This window comes from Dermacentor variabilis, chromosome 1 (assembly GCF_050947875.1).
Source record: "Dermacentor variabilis isolate Ectoservices chromosome 1, ASM5094787v1, whole genome shotgun sequence".
Classification (NCBI taxonomy): domain Eukaryota; kingdom Metazoa; phylum Arthropoda; class Arachnida; order Ixodida; family Ixodidae; genus Dermacentor; species Dermacentor variabilis.
In genome coordinates this window covers 162,178,792-162,200,353 of record NC_134568.1, presented here as the reverse complement: position 1 = coordinate 162,200,353, position 21,562 = coordinate 162,178,792, and the positions used below count along the sequence as shown (strand labels likewise).

The 21,562-nt window shown below is 49.2% G+C and overlaps 1 protein-coding gene and 1 non-coding gene across 2 annotated transcripts in view; both read right to left on the bottom strand.

Annotated features, from left to right (window-relative positions):
• Positions 1 to 21,562, bottom strand: part of LOC142587679 (synaptogenesis protein syg-2-like) — a 1,186,854-nt gene that overhangs the window by 966,047 nt on the left and 199,245 nt on the right. The gene's annotated exons all lie outside the window — the stretch shown is intronic.
• Positions 5,274 to 5,346, bottom strand: TRNAS-UGA (transfer RNA serine (anticodon UGA)). The gene has a single exon. It is a non-coding gene; the product is annotated as a tRNA-Ser (tRNA).

The window sequence follows — 21,562 nt, the reverse complement described above, 5'->3', positions numbered from 1 at the left end:
AGGTCTGGATGGGGCTCGCCGAAGCCTGTGCATGCCAAGGGGGAATAAGATCGCGGACAGCCAATTTTGTATGCGAACACTCCCTGCGACGCCTGCATTATTGTAATGTCACGTGCTCTTCAGAGGCCTCCGTTAGCCATTACATGTGCCCTCCTGGAGCAGTACTTGTAAAAAAAATATATCGTCACGATTACCAAAGCACCCCGTAATGAAAAAAAACGGTCCTGTTGCCAGGCATTGCTGACCGCACACAGCCATTCCGGCTGTGAGCGGTCAGCAATCTCTCACGCGCCGGCCGAACAAAAGTATCCTACAGGTACATAAATTAACCTACGAAACCACGTACACATACTTTCACGCTGTCAACACCTGAAACGTTACTAATCACGCGCGTGTTTGAGTACACCGCATGCTTGCGTCGTGTTTCGGCAACACGAACTCTCAACGTCGCGCGCTTTACGCCTTGAATAATGGTCCTTTTCTCTATTTCTTCCGCAATTCCAACACGAAATTGTAAAGGCCAGTTACCGACTGACGAAGAAAGATCTCAATTGAAAAAACTGCTCCGCAGGGCTCGAACGAACTTTTCTGCGGATTTCCTCCCGTAGCGTGTCAGCCGTCGTCTGCTACGGCAGGCCCACCACCGGCGGCGCCACCGTCGAGGCCGCGCCGAGCGGAGGAGGAGGGAAGTAAATGGCGCTACTTTGGGAGATTGAGGGGCTTTACTGGCCATCACTCCGCGTAACCCAACCCTTTCTATATTTAACTGCATGTTAGAGATGCACACCCCTGGTCTGAAACATGGGAACGAAAACTTTGCGAATAATGAAGTAATAGTAATATGCAAAAAGAGTGCTTAAGGAAGATTTCTTGCGAACAGTTGATGAATCGCGAGATACCTACTGCATCATTATACAGGTTTAATCCATCCCATGTGTGTCGCAGCAGTTTTCTGAAATGTTTGTGCAAAGTCTTATAGTATCTTAGACAAAAAACGTTGATAATTTTTTTTCCGACAAAGGAAACTTCCGAAGACTTTACAGGTGAATACTCAATACTTACATAGTGTGTGAAGCCGTCAAACATAAATAAAAAAGCTCCGCTCATCTCTGTCGATACTGGGCGCTCGTTTTCAGCCTATATACAAGCTTATTCTGAGTAAGAAGAGGAACAATCTTGAACGCCCCAGATCATACAGAATAAAATCATGCGTTAGTGTTCTCACAACTTTTAAGAAGCCTTGTAAATTGCACGCTGGAACATTTGTTCTCTTTTGTCTTACTAGAAGATTTTTTTTATTTCAAACTATTAAGCATACATTTAACTGCTCTTATTAACCGTTTAGCAGCTTTTCTGGCGTATTCTTTTATTTTTTTTCGCGCTTGCTCCACTTGACGTGCCATCGTAAGCAGGGAAGTTTCGCTACTAAAAATTTATGCGGATCCAACGCACATCCTGGAATCTATGCTAAACAAAGCTTTCGCGATGGGGATAGTCAAATCCTACAAAATGTGCCCATTTCATTGGCGTGTCTTCGCCGTAAAGGAGACTGGCGCACGTGCTCTCTCTCGCGCGCAGCCGCGCTACGCAATGTGACACACACGCGGCAATCATCTAGAAGAGCTATAGTTGGCGTTGGCGCGGTAACTGTGTGCGTGCGATTTCCACTGGAAGTATGAACAGTGCATATTCTTGTGACCCTTCTGTGCGTGTGACTCAGTGTGCCCGCCATTCTGAACGACGCACATTTGGAAAATGTTTTGTGCTGCTACCGTGTCTACGATGAATCCTAATAGTTTGCTAGTAAGGTGCTGTTAGTTTTACATGTTACTGTAATAACTACCAAGAAAAAATTATGCACATCCAACGCACTGTGGGAATCAGTGCAAGCGAAGCTTTCTGTTGTGTTTGCGTTATTTGACGGTAATTGGTAGTGATGCTGATGGTCAATCTTTAAATTATTGAGCGCTTGGTGGAATACGAGAGTTGTGATGTGATGGTTTCTCTTGCGTGCGCTAATTCGGTTTGTCTACTTCGAACTCGGAACACACAGCTAGATGTGTTTGCTTGAGGAGCTGTTGTGGGTCATCGTTCATAGTCAGCGAGAAGGTTAGAACTGCCATTGTCTCACGTGGCGCATCGCACTGTGGTAGAAGTGTTAAACTTTAATTAAATTATCTAGTTGTACGTTCCAAGCCCACAATCGGATAATGAGGCACGCGGTACTGGAGATCATCGGAATAATATGGCCACTTTGGATTTCTTAACATGCACTTAAGTCAAAGTACACGAACAGTACACGTGGATGTTGGAGTTTCTGCAATGGTTTTGCTGGGGACCCCGATACTTACAGCCGTCAGAAGTGCATTATGGCGACACGATGGAAAAATGCAAAAGATGTTCTCACGTCTCCTTTCCTCTCTCCCACGCGCCTGCCATGTATACAGACGCTCCGAACCACCCTCAACGCTGTGTGGCAGACAGTAACTGCAGCAGCAGCAGCAGTGGAAAATGCGAAGGAAGAAGCAAAGAAAGCGTCGCTTTAGAAACCTTCACTTTCAAATAAATTATAGGTTGTTACGAGCCAAACCAACATCTGCTTATAGAGGCACGCCGTAGTGGGGGACTCCAGATTAATTTAGAACGCTTGAGATTTTTTTAACGTGCACCTTACGCATGGTCCAGGGGCATTTTTGTATTTCGCCCACATTGAAGTGCCAGAATTTGATCGCGCGATTTCGTGCTTAGCAGTGCAACGCAAAGTGAGGTTATAAGTGCCTGTTTTATGGGCTTAATCATTAAGTCTAAGTTGTTACATTTGGGGTGAATAAACAATTAATGAGATTATATGTCGCATAAGAAAGATATTTCTATGCATCGCATTTAGTTAATTATATACCATTCGATTAACCGTGTGATGATAGCTTTGCTCCACGTAGATTCCCAAATGAGCGTTGGATGTGTATAACATTTTTCAACTAATACGTCTGGCGGAAGGCTTCCACCTTTAGTGTCCCTATATTTTGTTCTGACGTATTTAGATATTACGTATTGCAATAATTTATATATCCTATGATTAGTGTACCACGTTTTCAGTTTTTGTTTTCCTAAATTCCAGAGTGCCTTCTTTTTCTTTATTTTCACTCAGAAATATTGGTTCTTTCGATAAATGTGTAACAAGAGCACAAATAATCAACAGACACGTCGCCATTGCTAACTCCTTTATTCTCCTTTGCCCCCTTAGCCCCCTTACTACATATTCTGTCTTGCCTTCTTCTTCAACTGCCTGAGCACGCTTCACTCCCCCGCTCTTGTTTTCGTCCCTCCTGAGATGGCATTTAAAAACGTTTGCTATAGAGTGAGTGAGTGAGTGAGTGAGTGAGTGAGTGAGTGAGTGAGTGAGTGAGTGAGTGAGTGAGTGAGTGAGTGAGTGAGTGAGTGAGTGAGTGAGTGAGTGAGTGAGTGAGTGAGTGAGTGAGTGAGTGAGTGAGTGAGTGAGTGAGTGAGTGAGTGAGTGAGTGAGTGAGTGAGTGAGTGAGTGAGCTTTTATTGGGTCCAGGAAAACGCGATAAAACGCGCACCCGGCTAATCCCACGACGGGACTGACAGATCTAGTCTGCCGGCCCAATCGCGGGCGCGCTCGACGGCCAGGATTTGGTCCTCAAAGACGGGACTTCGCAGGAGCGCGCCCCACTCCCACTCTTCCTTGGTGAAGTCCGGGCCCAGCGACCCGCACTCCCAGAGCATATGAGGCAAAGTAGCGACCTCATCACAGGCCACGCAAGAACAATTCGAATAAATCTCGGGGTATATGCTGCTAAGGGACGCCGGATTTGGCTAGGAGTTCGTTTGCAAGAGTCTGAGCGTGACCGCCTGCGGCCTGCTTAGCTTGGAGTGAAGCGGCGGGAAAAGTCTTCTCTCTAAGTAAAAGAATTTAGTAAGTTCATTGTGCGTGATATGAGCGCCTCTGTGTCCGGGGAGAGAGTCGCCCGATCCGAGGGCAGCGCGGTCGGTAAAGCCACGCGCAGCCTCCTGGGCCGACTCGTTGAGGTTCAGAGGAACCCCCCACCCCCAAATCGCCCCGACGTGGACAGGGAACCAAAGGATGGAGTACATTCATACACGCCATCCTTTGGTTTGCTATAGAGGATGATTGAACGGTGCCATTGGCGCCTACATACCAGACACGCCTTAAGATTCCTGGTTGGCTTGCTGTCTTAACAGAGAATGGCCCTCCGTGATTTGAGCATGAGTTCGGCAGCCCTTTTCTCACTATCACCAAGTCTACGACCTCTATCTTTAGTATCGCTGTGTCATAGTCCCTTTTTATTTTTACCACAGTACTTCGCTGTCTTCGTTTCTTCTGTCTTCTGTCAGTTACAGCACTGCTCGAATTCCTAGGGACGTGTCAGCTGGTAAATAGTTTGGGTTCCCAGTAGCAGCAAAGAGCAGTGTTCATCCCACAGCTGTTGTATAGGAGCGGTTGTGATGAGCTACCGCCACTTCAAGGCAGCACTTCCATCCACCAGGGAAGTATGGATGCATATTTATGCACTGTTTGATGTAACGAATAGCTCGCTAGGCTCGCTCATTAGCTGCTGGGTGATACGGTGCTGTGAACCTGAGCGTAACTCCATGCCGCTCGGCCCATTAAATTTATAGCTCCGAAAGGCAGGCGCATTGTCTGACAATAAGTCTTTCCCCTTGTCAAACATCTTTCGACTTAGAAAGGAAATCACGGAATATATGTTTCACTAACTTTGCTGACGCTCAAACATGCTGTATTACTGCAGATGGTGTTCTTCAACAATGTTGTTTCATGCAGTGGACAGAATAATGTTTTCAGAAGCAGCCTAGCAAGGGCACCACGTCACACGGAGATGTGATTATGAAGGAATTAAGAGCAAATGTATTTGATATGCAAACACAAATATAATGCGATTGAATTTGTAACATTAGGCTGGTATAGAGCTCCAACGAATAATACATCAATATGACAATATGACTTAGTAGACACTACCACGTGTTACAATCCATAAACTACACATATATTATATATATATATATATATATATATATATATATATATATATATATATATATATATATATATAGAGAGAGAGAGAGAGAGAGAGAGAGAGAGAGAGAGAGTCATATCATAAGCAGCCAACAAACACTGACACCAAGGACAACATAGGGGAAATTACTTGTGCTTAATAAATGAAATACAGAAACGATAAATACTGGAAATTAAAGTGGATGAAAAAACAACTTGCCGCAGGGGGGAACCGAACCCACAACCTTCGCATTTCACGTGCGATGCTCTACCAATTAAGCTACCGCGGCGCCGTTTTCCCATCCACTTTCTTGGGTATTTATGTGTCCTAGTAGAACCCTGGGAGTGTTAGCCAGTGCCACCACTCACAGACCTTGGCGGCGGACGTGGAACGTCTCTTTTGCCACAGGCGTCACGAGAACATGATCTTTTAGGGTGAAGGCAACTGGTCAATAAACCCACATATGCTACCTGAAGGCATCAATGTTGCTGGATTCGAGACCCTCGTTATGTAATAACGAGAAGAAAGGGGGCGGCAAGGTTGTGGATTCGGTTCCCACCTGCGGCAAGTTGTTTTTTCATCCACTTTAACTTCCAATAATTTATCGTTGCTTTATTTCATTTATTAAGCATAAGTAATTTCCCCTATGTTGTCCCCACGGTGTCAGTGTTTGTTGGCGTCTTATGATATGACTAAGAAAAACCGGGCCCCTCGGTTAACCCCTCTCTTATCGTTCATATATATATATATATATATATATATATATATATATATATATATATATATATATATATATATATATATATATATATATATCGCCTAGGCTGCATATTTTTGTCGCCCGAACGCCGCCGCCCTGAAGTGCCCATCGCGTGGCAATCTGCCGAGTCAATCTGCACCCAGAATTGCTCCTCCGGACATACCATAATTTCCGGTTTGACCGCTTGTATTGGCTTACACCTCGCACGACGACACGAAGGGCAATTCGTCAATACCACCTAGACACTCGCGTCGTGTAGCGCCTAGGAAAGCGTTTTCCAGAAAGTAAGCACTTATCTTGTGTCGGTGCAACTATATTAACGCTTTAGCATTTCTAGGTGTATCACGAACTTTCCAGAGGCCAACTACCGATCTATGTTCGTAGCTAGCCGTTTTCTCGAGCAGGCGGCAAAACGGTTCATACGAAAAATAGTCACTAGGTAGACCGTGGTCGAATGGGTAGCGCATCGGGCTGCTGTGCTGAGGTAACAGTGTCAGAAAACAACTTGTGTCACTGAGCATGTCGCAATGTGTACATATGTGCTCTTCAACGAACCTGTTTCGCGCTGACATGGGTCGCTATAGATGCGGGACTGGGTATGTGCAGCTCGGTCTGTTCTAGTCCAATGAACCGCTTTGATGCCAACTTGGGTCACGGGGTATTTGCCAGTAGGTGTGCGTCGCCGGTTATGATGATGATGAAGAAGCAACATTTACGGGGCCCGAAATAAATCGGTGGTGCACGCAGGCACCGGACGGCGTGGTTCCCTAGTTACGGGACCCATATGTTTCCAGCAGCTCCTGGCCCCTGCCCGTCAGTGCGAGCTGAATCGGTAGGGCGGGGCTGGATAGCAAGGTCTTCTGTCGCTCAAGGGGTTGGGTATTGGGGGTGTTGGTCGGACGGGGAGGAGGGGGGGAGTCTTGAGTTCTGTGCACTCTGCCAAGACGTGCGGCAGGGTGCCCTTTTCTCCTCTGCAAAAAAGGACAGAGCATATCGTATTCCGCAGGGTACATGCGGTTCATCAGTACGGGATGCGCAAGCGATCCCGCCTGCGCTCGACGCAGGATCGTCTGTTGTTGCCTGGTGAGTTTGGGGTGCTGTTCTGGCAGTCTGCACCTTTCCTCTCGGTACATCCGGGTAATGTAACGAAAGCTGGTAACCGGGTGCGGTAGCTCTTCCGGCTCGTGCTCGGCCCGGATTGACATTTCTCGGGCATGGTAGTCGGCGATGGTGTTGCCTGCTACCTGCGAGTGCGCCGGGACCCACACGAGCTCTATGGCTCTTCCTGGAGGCTCGTGCTTGGCTAGAATGGCTCGGGTCGCGGAGGAGATTACCCCCCTGCAGAAGCTCCTGTATGCTGTCTTTGAGTCGGTGACTACGGTGTCCACGCTCGGCTGTGTGAGTGCGAGGGCCACGGCCGCTTCTTCGGCAATTGCGGGGTCTGTTGTCTTCAGGGACGCGCTGACGATCAGCCTGTCTTTTGATGTAACCACCACCGCTGCACGGTCACTGTGTTTTCGGAGCGAGGCGGCCGCGTAGAGGATCCTGGGGTTCTCTTCGAGCTTCCGGGCTAGGACTAGGGCTAAGGCCTCGGTCTCTGTTGGATACCCTCCGGATCATACCAAGTATCTGTTCGGTTGTAGTCTTGATCTTTGTGATGGCGGCCTGTGCATTTCCGTCGCTCTGAAGTAGTAGGCCGAGAATCCTAATCTGCTGTGTTGGCTTGATGGTCGTTCCGGCGATCGTGATAATGACGTTCAGCGGCAGCTCCTTCTTGGATTTTCCCGGTTGGATCATGAGCAGCTCTGATTTCTGGGGAGCGCAGCTCAGTCCGCACGACTTTGCGTACTCGTGCATGGTCGCTGCCGCCCGCTGCAAGACTTCCTCCATCCAGGCATCGGATCCGGCTCGGGCCGTCCACACCGTAATATCGTCGGCGTAGAACGCGTGGTCCACGCCTTTTAAGCTCCCTGCCTTTCGCATCTCATTTATCTCTCTATTTATCTCTTTCTTCAATGAACATCTTTGACACCAACTTGGGTAACTAAGGATGTGCCATTGTGAATGTGCCGCTCTACGGTGGCGAAAAAGATCCATTAACTTTATCGGATGCTGAGCGCAATCGAACACACCTCACAAAGGTTCCTCAAGGACAGCAACCCGACGCATTAGCACGCTGCGCCACGAATTCAGTCGGTATGCACCGCTTTTCGATGACCGTCTTTCACGCCACTGCTTTACCGAGCTGCGCTATGGATGCACTGTGTACGTGCCGCTCTTCAGTGAACATTTCGCCAACCTGGGCCACTGTGTATGTGCCATTGAGTGTACGGCAAGCGAGGGAGAAATTCTCAGCGTTCGTCGACACCGGTGCGCCACGCTGCTCGTCTCGAAGGCCACGCGCGGACTTCTCGGCAGTGCCAATAGATGGTGCAGCATGCCGAGAAATAAGCGCGAGGAAGGAGCCCGGTTGCCGCATGACGCGCTTTTCAACAATCGCACGCACCAGTGCCTCACGCGTTTCGGAGGCCACGCGCAGGCTACGCGGCGCTTGGCCTCGTAGCCTAGATGACCGCTAGATGGCGCCGAGTGTTCTTAGAAAAGCGTGAAAGAGGGAACCGCGCTGCACTACACGCGTCATACCTACATAACTCGTTTCAACGCTGTCTATACGTTGTGCGGCAATATTAATTCAATGCAGAACGTATTACCGTCGACAGTGGTCGTGACAATAAAATTATTGATTCGTGCAACATCAATACGTATTGTCTTCTGACTCCTTCCATGATTGAATTATTGCATAAGCACTGTCTGAACGTGAACACTAATATATTAGATTAACATAAATACTCTTCGTGCCGAGGGCTATTGCCAATGCAACTCTTTCGCAGAAAGTATGAAGAAAATTAACAAGCAACATTTTTCCGACTGTACCAATTTTTCTTTTCAGTTGCCTGTGCAGCAAGCGTTCTTTCGTATATTCTAATAAGTTACTACATAAGATGTGAATTACCTACAATACAAATATACTGTTGAATCAGGGAGTTATCGCATTTATCCTTCATCAGATTAATTTATAAAGTTGCGCACAAGTTTAAATTGTGCAGCTAAACGTGATCTCTACTCAAGGCACCTTCATTTATTAAACATTCTGATTATAGCACTACGGCCGTATTCAAAGACTAGTTCTTGCACTCACGCTGTTCATGACGACAGAGGACGAGCCATCATGATGGCGAGCATAAGATTTGCGGAAGCGACATAATAATGGTAAGCAGTTCTAATGAACAGAAATTTTTTGTGGATTCAACTCTGACATTCGAGATAACCTTCCATGAAACGTGCAACAAACAATGTTCCAGGTAGGGTCCACGTAGCTTAAAGAAGGCTTTATCACGCGCAACGCCGAAATGTCAGCCTCCCGCTTTTTGAACGGATATCTCGGAAGTGGGCCCCTATTCACGTAGGGGATCGTGTACGCAAGAGCATGATAAGGATAGACAGCACCTAATTGTAATATAAAAAAAATATTAGTGGAGGTGCTGGATGAGATTAAAAAAAAAAACACTGGCAGAGTCCAGTGACCATTTCGTTCCTCTAATTCAATTGTTGCTAACAGCAGTTACGAGCCCACGACTTCTCAATACGTTTAGTCATCTTGAAGAAAACGCAGTGTGAGAGACGGGCCCCTACGGTTGTGGAAATACGAACGGTGGCGCAATTCTAACGCGGATTCGTGCGTGTTTTGGTGAAGCACCTCCTAAACTACGGGGCCACTACCGTCCACCCCAGGGCATTGTCACGACCACAACCACCCATTACTTCTAGCACCACCAGGATCCTTCTGCAACCTTTAGCTTTCACTTGCTGACTAACGTTTCAAAGCTACATTAATCCCTTGTAACTTTTGGTAACAGCCCAACAGGATTTTCCACTTCTCAAAATATATCGTGAACACGAGTCAGAAAGGGAAATTTTGCGTCCATAATCGTTCAATTTCACGCTATCTGATTTTCCGTCCTGTTAGCATTTACGGAGCCGATTTTAACTTCGTGACGGTGCATCAACAAGCGTGCCCCCCCCCCCCCACCCCCCAACAGATGCTATATTTCAGTTGTTTCTCGCATTCAGCTATCCGCAGCGGCTCATTAAATCAGCGCATGCATCCCAGTTTTCCTGCAATTTTCTCCCTAAACAAGACGAAAATTGCCCCCCCCCCCCCCCGCCTTGCACTTACTATTCAGTTCCCGGTCTGTGACATCTTGAAGAATATCTGCTCGAAAGCTAAAGATAAGGACGTGAGCGTCGTACTTGGTACTGTGCTCAGGCTTGGTGCACGGGACAAACAGGCAAATAAAACCATGGTGCCAAGGTAATCTCCCGAACGTGCCTGTGCGAAATCCGCGAAATCAGGCTGCTCCTATGGCGATGGCCAGAATGCGCAGCCCGGAGTTTCGCGATTTCGGAGGCGGCGGTGCATGCCATCGCGGGCGCCGTCTTCAAATTGAGATTCAAGAAGATGGCGCGACGGAAGGGGCCCGAGGTGAGGGTTGCGGCCGTGCACTTCCAAGCTGGTGCCGTTCTTCTTTTCTTTTTTTTCACCAACGATTGCCATTCTTTCTCCCTTGGAGGCAATGACCCGTTTCCGTTTCCGCCAACCGGCCGTTTTGAACCGACCGCTGTACCAGGGGTGCCATGCAAACGCCTCGCATTCTATTGCGACCCCTTTTCTTCCTCGCCGCCAGCAGTGTTGTCGCTCGGCGCTTGCCTTTCTCTATCCTCCTCCGTGTCTTCTCATTCGGGGCTCGGTTCCGCTACTTTCATCGCTCGCCGTGTACTTGGCGAGGCCTCCCGCTTCAGTGACATTGCGCCAGGCCGTGTGCTTCTGGTTCCTATAGGCGTTGGCATCGGTTTGCTTCTCTAAGATATATGTACGTGTTTAATGCAATTTGCGTCGAGCCACTTCCCAACGGAAGCACGTCTGGTTTAGCGGGCGCTGCAAGGTTACTGCGCAAGGTGAGCGGTTGTGCAGCCCGTTTCCAGCTGGACTGGAAGCTCCAGCCGGGCACACAGTGCGATCTGTTTCTTTGGGCGCTCTAATAGAAAGTTATAGAGCAGCGAAAGCCAGGTCCCAGTATGCCGTACCGGGCAGTCAATCAGTGCCACATAAATGCGCGTGCGTGTAGCTGCTCGCGATTCTCATGTGCATTAGCACGAACACTTCACTTCTATAGTGTACGGACTGAAAACACAACCTGCCTGTGTCGTAAATAGGAGAAGCACACGTCTTACATTAGATGCTGCTGCTACCACCGTCACGTATGCACAGAAAATTAAAGGCAACGCATATGATTTAACTTTTGTTAGAATAAAACTAAATGTGAAAGACAAAATAACAAAGCGACGGTATCAAATCATGCTACCATGCTAATCCCTCTCGTAGGGGGAATTTGTATAGAAACGATGAGAAAGTGTTTATATTGAAGGGCTATGAGGGAAAAAGAAAGTTCTCAGAACGCATTAAGAAGCTTGGCGCTATGAACACTGCATTTCAACTAAAGCAACGAATGAATTCTCCACTCGCAATCCTATATTATGCGCAAGGAAAAACGATGGGAGCGGAACCCGTAATCACAGTATAACTCGGATGATGTTCTATAACTAGAGCTAGTTTGTTCAAATTATGTCTAATGCATGCTGAAGCTTCGAAAAGAGAACAAGAACACGGACACATCTGTTATATTTTTCTCTGTGTTGCAATTTTTTTCTGCTCTCTGTTACGGCGCAAATTAGAAATATAAGGCTCTGCCGATTGAGCTATGACGATAGTTGTCCTTTTGTTATTCAAGGGTACACCTAAACCGCGTTAAAGTGAACACAATAGCAACACTTGTGCAACCTTATCGAAAAGACTATCACGTATGAAGCGCCCGTCTGTGCATATGAGTATAGCCTGCACGACTAACTTTGAACACAGTGCTCACTTCAAAAGTGAACTATACTACGTCGGATGCTTCCGTACTTGAGCTTGTGGGTACGGCTTTCAGGACAAAAAAGCCGCGCGAGGAATGTCTTAGGGGAGAGGTGTCAGGAAAAAATGCTGACGACTAACGCAAGCGCTTATTAATTGACCCCAATGTACGCTGAGGGAAACTAAAAAAGAAAAAGAGTGTGCCCGAAAGAAAGAACACGAGAAAACAACCAAAGACGCAAAGAACCCGTGCAAAGCACCTTGAATAACACAAAATAAGAGGGTCCTTTGTCTAAGTCCTGGAAATATCAATTTCTGTGCCAGTCAGGGCAACTGCATGGGAGCTCCCACATGACCGCTCTTAGCCATTCGTGGTGAAAGCTTCGTAAATTTCACTAGTACAGTGACCACGATACCTGCACACAATACGTATCTGATGGAAGAATGGCTCGCATCCACATTTAGTAGAATCAATAACAGAATTGCTGCCTTTTCTTCATAATGTTAGAGTGTTCGCACAAGCGGTCATTAATACAATAACCTTTTTTTTCCGACGCAGAAGCTACTGCAGAACCTGAGAGCTTCGTACGCGACTTTGGCTTTGCATGAGATAAAGCACGTGGCACGCCGTTCCTTACAGATCGTGTCTGTCAAAGGCAACCAAGTTTTAGTGAACAATAAAGCACTCGTACACCTTCACGCCCGCAGGCCTTCTTCACCTGGTGCGGCTCCTCACAAACGGGATCACTATGCCCTTCGCCTCGATTGTGGGCCGTGCTTTCATGGTCTTTCTGTTCAACTTTATTTGGGCATGTCGATGGTTTCGAGAAGCTAAGACGAAACTGGAGCGCTATCACACATAGCCAGCAATGACAAACCATCCCAGTGTGGCTGATGCAGGCCAGTTTCGTCGTATTGTTTTTCATTGTCCCCGATTTTATCTCTCTCTCTCTCGCTAACGCATCCACGCGTGTGTTCGCGTGCGTGTTCATGCGTGCGTACGTGTGTGCATGCGTGCGTACGTGTGTGTGTTCACCTATGTGCTGTTGTTGCGCGTTACGCTCCACTGATAAAATTTTAAAATAAGACCTATCAAGAAAACGAAGTGAAATTAGCGGGCCAGCACAACAGCTCTACTTTTGTTGCGCCAGGAATCTGCGCTTACTCGAGCATTTGGAAACAGAAGAAATTAGGTTTCAAGCCTTAGGGTTGCTTAAGAGGGTGATTAACAACTCGGCCATGCGGCTGCTTCAATACGAGTAGAGAGAGAGAGAGAGAGAGAGAGAGAGAGAGAGAGAGAGAGAGACAGAGAAGGGAAGACGGAAAGGCAGGGAGACAATGCGAGTAACGTACTGTTGCCCTGTTGCGGTAGAACTCCACTGCGTATTTGCGATACCTGTAGAAACGGGGCAAGGAGACATACAGCAGCGAACGACCACAGTGTGCATACTATAGCCAGTTCTTTTACGTGGCGCACGCATCAAAGCTGACGGGAATCTGTTTAGCAGCAACGTACGCGCGTCATTTTAGGTAACGCGGCGCCTTATAGTATACATGTTATTTATTTCACATATACGGCCGGTCCGAGGACGAAGCGGGTGGGCGTAGAACGAAATACAAAAGCACATGCACAGAAAACAAAATTCAAGGACATGTGAAAACAAAGGAAACGCGCTAACCTAGAGAGAGAGATAGAGTAAAACATCTTTATTAATAATATTTGAATGGCGAGAGCAGTGTGGGAGGAACCCTCAGTCCTGGGTCCCTAAGATGATTCCGGCGATGTTTCGAGCCCGTTGTATCACAGCTCCGAGGAGCTCGGGGGGTCCGTCGCGGAGGGCATCGTCCCACAGCTCTTTGTTGCGTAGGGGTTAAAGGAGAGTTGGCAAGGGAGGAAAGAGGTTTGCAGTGCACTCAATCGTGACGTGGAAGATTGTGGGCGAGCTGCGACAGCCAGGGCAACGATCTCCATAGCAGTGTGGGTAGAATTTATTGAGAGAGACAAGATTGGAAAAGTTGCGGTTTGTAACTGCTTCCTCCCGCGAGAAGGACGGCGGTGGTGCGGTGTGGGTGCGACGAATGCGTGTATAATGACGGAGTATGTCTTTGTAACTGAGCAAGGGATCCCCCCACTCTGATCTAGTCGCCTCAACACGCCGAGTCGCCCGAAGGGAAATTTCTCGGGCAACCGCATGTGCGCGTTCGTTACCCGGCAGCGAGGTATGACCAGAGGTCCAGAGTAAGTGGACGCGGGGAGGTGTGGTTGGTGTATTTTGCGGGATCTGTTTGAGAATTTGGTGCGTCGCTCTCGGGATGCCATGTCCTGATAGGAACGCCCGGCATGCCTGTTTCGAGTCCGTCAATATATACACTTCCTCAGGAACACGGATGGCGTATCGAATTGCAAGAGCAACACCGAGAATTTCTCCGTAAGCGGCATTTGTTCCGCGCATTGCAGCAGGGTCTCTCAGGGATTCGGTGCCATCCAAAAATACCGAGGTATAGCCCTCTTGAGTGCGCGATGTGTCCGTGTATAAAGTATGTGTTTCCGGGATGTTTTCAAGCATGTGGCTAATGTATCGTACACGGGCTTTGCGCCGCCCTTTGTCATGCTCGGGGTGCATGTTACGTGGAAATGGATCAATACTTAGTGCTTGGCGTATCGCTGACGACAAGATCGTTGTACGGGTTTCAGACTCAAGGGGTGGGACAGAGTATCCTAGCTGTGTGAGAAGATGGCGGCCAGTAGGAGTGAGTAGGAGGCGTTGGCGATGGCTGACCCAATTTGCCTCTAGCAGCTCGCCTAGTGTGTTATGTGTCCCTAAGTTAAGGAGACGGTGTGTGGAAGTATAGTTCGGGAGGCCATGGGCCAGCTTCGTCGCTTTGCGAATCATTGCGTCTATGCGAAGTTGTTGCGCTTGGGTCAACCGCTGAAATGGGAGATGGTATGTAAGGCGGCTGATCACGCATGCCTCCACCAAGCGCAGCAGGTCCTCTTCTCGAAGGCCCGAGCACCTGTTGGAGACCCTCCGGATCATGGCCAGAATTTGCTCAGTCTGTCTGGATAGAAGGGAAACAGTATAGTTTGACCTGCCATCCGCTTGGACGTGTAGGCCGAGGATACGAGCCCGATTAACCTGTGGTATCGGTGTGCCATCCACGTGCACAGTGATAGGGGGAGTAGAGGAACGGCTCCGGGGGCGAATGACTATGAGCTCCGACTTTTCCGGAGCACATCTTAAGCCGCATGTTCTCGCGTACTCGGAAACTGTATCGACTGCTTGCTGCAGTCGGTCCTGGATGGCTCCGTCGGAACCCCGTGTCGACCAGATAGTAATGTCGTCCGCATAAATAGCGTGGGCGACATCAGGGATCTGGTCGAGTAGCCGGGGGAGCCCTGCGAGCTCGATATTGAATAGAGTAGGGGAAAGAACTGAGCCCTGGGGTACCCCACGTCCTACAAGGCGAATCGTACCGGATCGATGCTGTCCCATTCCTACGGTGGCTGTGCGATCTCGAAGAAATGCGCGGATATAGTTGTGCATACGAATTCCACAGTGTGAATGTGCAACATTGCGAAGAATGAGGTGATGTTCAACATTATCGAATGCCCCTTTTAGGTCTAAGGCGATGAGTGCTCTCGTTTGGGCGGACGACGGAGGTCCTATGACTTCCTCCCGCAATTGTAAAAGCACATGTTTGGCGGACAGATGAGCCCGATATCCGAATTGAGAGTTAGAAGAGATTTTTATTCGAGGTAGGGCTGCAGACGGCGGCAAGAGTACTTGCTCCATGAGCTTATCAATGCAGGATGTTCGGGAGATGGGTCGTATGTTTTCAACCTTAACAGGCTTGCCCGGTTTGGGGATCAGTGTGATGTCGGCGTGTCGCCATGCTTGGGGAAGCATGCCCTTGCGCCAGCAATCATTGAAGATATGGTTGAGGTGGTTAATATCCGCGTCACTGAGGTAACGAAGGGTGGCGAATCGGATGTGGTCGGGTCCCGGTGCCATGTTGCGGCGTAGGTCTTGTAGGACCACCCGCACCTCGTCAGATGTGATGTCTGCATCGAGCAATTCGTTCGCCTCGCCTACATAAGGATAGTCACGGTGCTGCGGCGGCGGGCCTGTGGGTATGAAATGCTTCTCTAGCTCTCTGAGGAGTGTCAAGACAACGTCCTTGTACTCGTGCATTAGGATGTGCTGCTGTTGAAATGTTTTTCCCTTTGTTGTGGTGGGATCTGTGAGTGAGCGAAGAATCGACCACGTTTTTGCTGTGCACAATGTGCCTGAGAGGCGATCGCAAAATCCTCGCCAGTTATTCCTCGTAAGGATCTCTGCATACTCCTGGGATTCCCGTGTAGTTTGATCTATACGTTTCCTAAGTTTGCGGTTGAGGCGTTGTCGTTTCCATCGTCGTGTCAACCCTCTGCGGGCGTTCCAAAGATGAAGTAAATGCGGGTATAGGTCTGGTGTCTCGGTTGTGGTGCGCAGTGTGCTCGTGGTGGCCTCTAGATCTTGTGCGAAAGAGTCAAGCCAGCGTTCGTACCCTTGACGCTCAGGTGGGTCCTGGCGATGTTTCCTTAATTTCGCCCAATCCGTTATACGCACATTTCGCTCGGGCCTGCGCGCACCCCGTAATGACAAGGTGGTCGCCACAATGTAGTGGTCACTACCAAGGTGCTCCTCTAAAGGCCCGTGCGCAACGACTGGGCCAGTATTGCGCACGAAGGTGAGGTCAGGGCAGGTGTCACGAGATACGCTGTTGCCTATCCGAGTGGGGTGCTCTGGGTCGGTAAGCTGTGTGTATCTCATGTTACAGATGGCATTCCATACGCGGGTCCCTTTAGCCTGCGATTTAATGTAACCCCATGCAGTATTCGGAGCGTTAAAGTCGCCGGCCACCACACAAACCCGTCCAAACCTACCAAATTCTGTTAGTACGTGCTGAAAATAGTGCATTCGCGAAAGGGGGGAACTGAACGCATTGAGTATAAACAGACTCTCGCTGCGTTCACATTGCGTAATTATTTCCAATATTTGGTGAGGAATACCAATGTTAGTGGTACGCATGCGACATGTAACATGTTTCGAAACTAAGGCTCCCACAAGAGGAGAGACACCCGAGAGCGTGCTGCAGCCGGATAAAGAAGGGGTGCAATTGACTTCCTGTAAGAGGATGACATCGGGAGGGTTCGTGGATGTGGCGATATACTGCTGTAGGAAACCTCGTTTTCTGCGGAATCCCCTACAATTCCACTGCCACACCACTAGTTGCTCCGCGTTACGCGGCGCCATCATCATCGCGAGAAGAAGCAGGCGGTTGTGCATAGGGACGCGGGCGCCGGGTGCGCACATTTGAAGGTTGCGGCCGAGAGCCTTGGTCGGAAAGCGCGCTTTCGTTGTTACCGCTAAGCTCAGGAACTTGCATGCGTGCGAAAGTGCACTCTATACATGATTTCGCTTGCTCCGTAATCCCTATTTGAAGGTCCTCCATTTGGCATTCTATCCTGTCCAGAGCCGCCTGCATACTTGTGCCCATGTCTGCCACCAGCGCGTCCACTTGTTTTTGCAGGCGCTCACAGCGCGCCTCCATGTCACGCCGTAGGCGGGCTATTTCTATTAGAGGATCGGGATTTGATAACGAATTGGTAATAGGGGATGAGGTAGGGAGAGATTTACGGGGCGGAGCGAGCTGTGGGGGACCCTCCGCCTGACCTACCTCCCGAGGTGCCTCCATTGCTGTTTACTTCTCCGGGGTCCGCTGCACCCCTGAAGCGATCAGGGTCACCTTGGCTGGGGCGTTGGTCTGCAGGGCCTTCTTGTAGGGTTGTTGGGAAGATGGGAAAGGAGGGCGCTTCTCTGGGAGGCGCAGCGATGCCTCGCGGGATCGGGACCGAGACTTGGAGCGGGTCCGGAACTTGCGACGGGATCTCGAACGGGTCTCCGACCGGACTTGTCTGGTCTCCTTCGTTGGGGCGCGCGACGTTCGGGTCTCCGCCGTATCTGTGGTAGTGGTCGGGTCGCTGGAGGGTTGGAGTTCCCGCTGCTCTTTCTCGAGAGCTTTTCGCACCCAAGCTTTGTTCAATGTCTGCCTAGCACACCGCGGGCAGTTTGGATCCGCTGTAGGGTGGGTCCCGTCACAGGGTCTGCAGTGTGGGGTGCACGGATGTGAAGGGGTGGGGTTGTCAGTCCCGCACGTCGCGCAAATGACCACGTGCGGCGTAGGACAGTAATCAGCCCAATGACCGAGCTTGTGGCATATCTTGCAAAGCAGTTGGCGGGGTGGATGGGGGTAGCAGCGGAGTTCTGCACCATAGAAACGCACGTAGCGAGGTACTTTAAGTCCTTCAAATGTTACCAACGCAACGTTGGTTTGACCCATCATTCGTGCTTGAAGTATTTGAGTTCCAGGAGCAAAAAGCTCATCCACTAGCTTGGAAGACGGTGTACCGGGCGAAAGACCAGGAACAATTCCCTTGCATGAGTTGTCTGGGGCCGCAAAATATGTTGTGATGTGATAGACCCGCTGACCAAGGTTCAGCTCCCTCACCTTGTACAATGCGTCGGCTACGTGTGACTGGGGTGTGCTGATGATTGCCAAGTTCCGCTGAGGTCGCAGTTGGAATATGATGTCCTGACGATCGGTGGTCAAGCCGGCTGCACTCCATAGAGCACTGGCGAGTTCTGGGCGCGTCCACTTATCGAGGCATAGTCCTCCGTGAGGCCGCAGAATTATCTTTTCATCGTGCAAAGGAAGGTGAGGCAGGTTCTGATTCCGACTGCGCTTGCGTACGGTAGGCTGGGAGGCGTCCGGAATGCCCAAGATGTTCTCGGAGGGTTGCGTCTTAGCGTGCGTTTGACGGATGCGTCGCTTATGTATGACTGTCTTCCAACAGCCACCTGTGTCGTCGTCAGTTTTGTCGTCGTAAATGTTCGGGGCAGCATCTTCCTCTATCCTTTCTCCGGTCGGAGTGTCCACCTCTCGTTGTTGGGAGGGAAAATTGGCGACGATAGGATCGGCGGCCACTCCCTCGGTATCCACCTCGGGCGTCTTTGTTGTTGTCGAGGAACGCGCGGCGGCGTTCTCCATCGCCGATTGCGTCTTCTGCTCGTTGGAAAATGACGATGTGGTAGATAAATGCTCCATCGAAACAGATCGGTGAATTGGCCGAAGGGCCTTTGCACGGCCGTTTAGAACATGGGCCTCGGAAGAGCTGGTCGCTTGGCACTCTTGGTGCATGGTGTAGAAAACACGCCAAGGCAGCTATGGCCCCGGCAGGGGCAGCCGCGTTGGAGCTGCTTCAGAGCTGTAGAGGCGCGGGGAGCGGCAAAAAAGTCCCGGGAAGAAAAGGCGGTCGGTGGGAAACGGCGAGAAAGCCGCTTCCCATATGACTCCCGGCGAAAGCGGCTCGGGCAAGGGCGGTCAAGGGCGGTCGGTGAAGGTCGCGTAGTCGCGGTGGTTGCGGAGCGTGCCGACGACACGTCCGTTCAAGGGCCCCTGAAACGGTTCGGACAAATTTTGTAGACGCGTAGGGTACAGCTTAAGTAGAACATTCGCACCACAATTTAAGTGAAGCGTTACGTATTAATGGAGCTACAAGCGATTAGAAGCTACCCTCCTCCCTAGCCATGCTTTTCCTCCTCAACTCGTTCGCCGAGCGAGTGGGGCTAAGCTCCGCCTTCACTGGTTCAGCGTCACGATGCGACGTCACATCGTCCACTTCCGGTTGTTTTGGAGCCCGCCCCCGCCCGCGCGAGACCGCTCCGCTAGCCGCTTGGCCGTCGACCCCAAGCGAGAGCTATCGAAGCAGCGTGCGTTGCGAGCATTCTGTCGTAGCGCCGAACGTGTCTTGTATTCCGGTAACCACAGGCAAGCTGGTCATTTCGGCAAATGACTGTAGGCATAAACTCAAGCTGATGAAGGAACTTTAGCGTAGACGCACGTGAGCGGCCTCATCGGTCAGCACGGTCCATACACTTATTGGTGCAGCGTTTAACCAGCCAAACAAAGTGCTAATATTGCTCTAACCAAGTGTAAAACATTTTAAACATTTATAAAAACAACGTGTTCATGATTACACTCCTGCGAAAAATACACACCAGCAGGAAAGAAGAATACACTTCGTTGCAGCTACTGTGTATGGTTGAGCTCTGTGCCACCAGGTGGCTGCACCGTGCAGACCATTCGCATTTGCCCTTCTGCTCATCTCATGGCTCATCCCGTTATGGCAAAGTCAAGCGGCCAGACTCTGTCCCCTTGCGCTTGCGTTTTCCCTAATACCGGACTCGGGAAACGCTATTGCGTTAGTAATCTTCCGGTGTAAAGTGACGGCCACAAACGCGCAAATCCTGGCGCCGATCGGATAGCGGCAGTCCGATGTGCAGCAGCCAGTTCGCTCGTACGCTGCCTTGCAGAGGGACACGATGTCGCAGCTTGACATATTGCCAGTCGCTACGTTTGCAGTCCACAAGGCAACAAAGTCGAATCATAGTGCTCGCGAAAAGACTGAGACCGACTCTGACCGCGGAGCTCTCTTCAAAATGGAGTACGTTGTAACACAAGCAGACGACACTTGCTGTGTGCCGGAAGTGCTTAAGTGTACTGAAAAATTATTCTTGTGCATTCTCTTTATGTTACTTTCGTTTCATAAAAACAAATTAACTAACATTCCAACTATTACGAAGATCATTTGTTTACATTAAAGTTGGAAAAATTATCGATCACGCGCCCTTGTCAGCCAATCGGATAGCTCGCCCCACTGACGTCGCATGGGTGATTTCGGTCATATGGGTAGGGGCGGCTTAAAATTCCGCCGAGCAGTGCGCTGCGATCGGCAGCGATGTGCATATTAAAAACCTTATAATAAATTACACGCTTTACGCGGAGCACTTAGATGAGTCAATTAATAATCAGAAGGACCTACTCTAACGACTCAATACGTTTGTAGAAAATCGTCAAAAGCGTTTCAGGGTCCCTTTCACATCGGCCGACTGATTGGAACTCTAGACCTAGAGATATCACAACTTTTGTAAGACTAACATAAAGTATCATTATAAAGGAAAATATTCAATAACACACTTTCGAACACTTTCACGCCATCAATCATTAGCAGACTTTCAGGTAACGCGTCCCATTGTGGGAAAGTGCAAGGGCAAACAAATGCTGGAAAAGCGTAGTCTGAGCAAAATTTGGTGTATCTGAATATTATGAGCGTGACGCGTTGGTCGTGATAAACGGGGGCATACGTATGAGTTCGGGCTGATATATTGATTAGAGAGCAATAAAAACAAAGTTAAATTTTGCGACAGCGCTCCTCATTCCCTAAAGAATAATATTTGTTAGTCATGAGCAGAGAAGGTGAATACTTGCGACAATAGAAGTTATGAATGAAACTAACTGGCTTCCTTTGAATCATTTCAAGATTGTAAACGTATTTTCTTTTATTTTTTTTTAAATAACGGGTCCCAAGCTATGCCCGCATATTCTAGTTCGGCCCCACGAGTGTATTATACGCGAGCATTTTTATGTGAGATAGGGCAGCTTTTAGCTTCTGCCGAAGAACACCAAGTTTTTTCGAGGCGGACGCGCCAATTTCCTTAATGTGACCGGGCCCAGATGGATTATTGGTGATGTAACCACTGAATATTTATACTCAGGGACGTGGTTTAGTAAACCCGTATTAAGTTTATAATTAAATGACATAGTATTTTTTTCTAGAGACCTCAATGAAAACATATTTGGTGTCGTTTAATTTCAGAAACCAAACCTGGG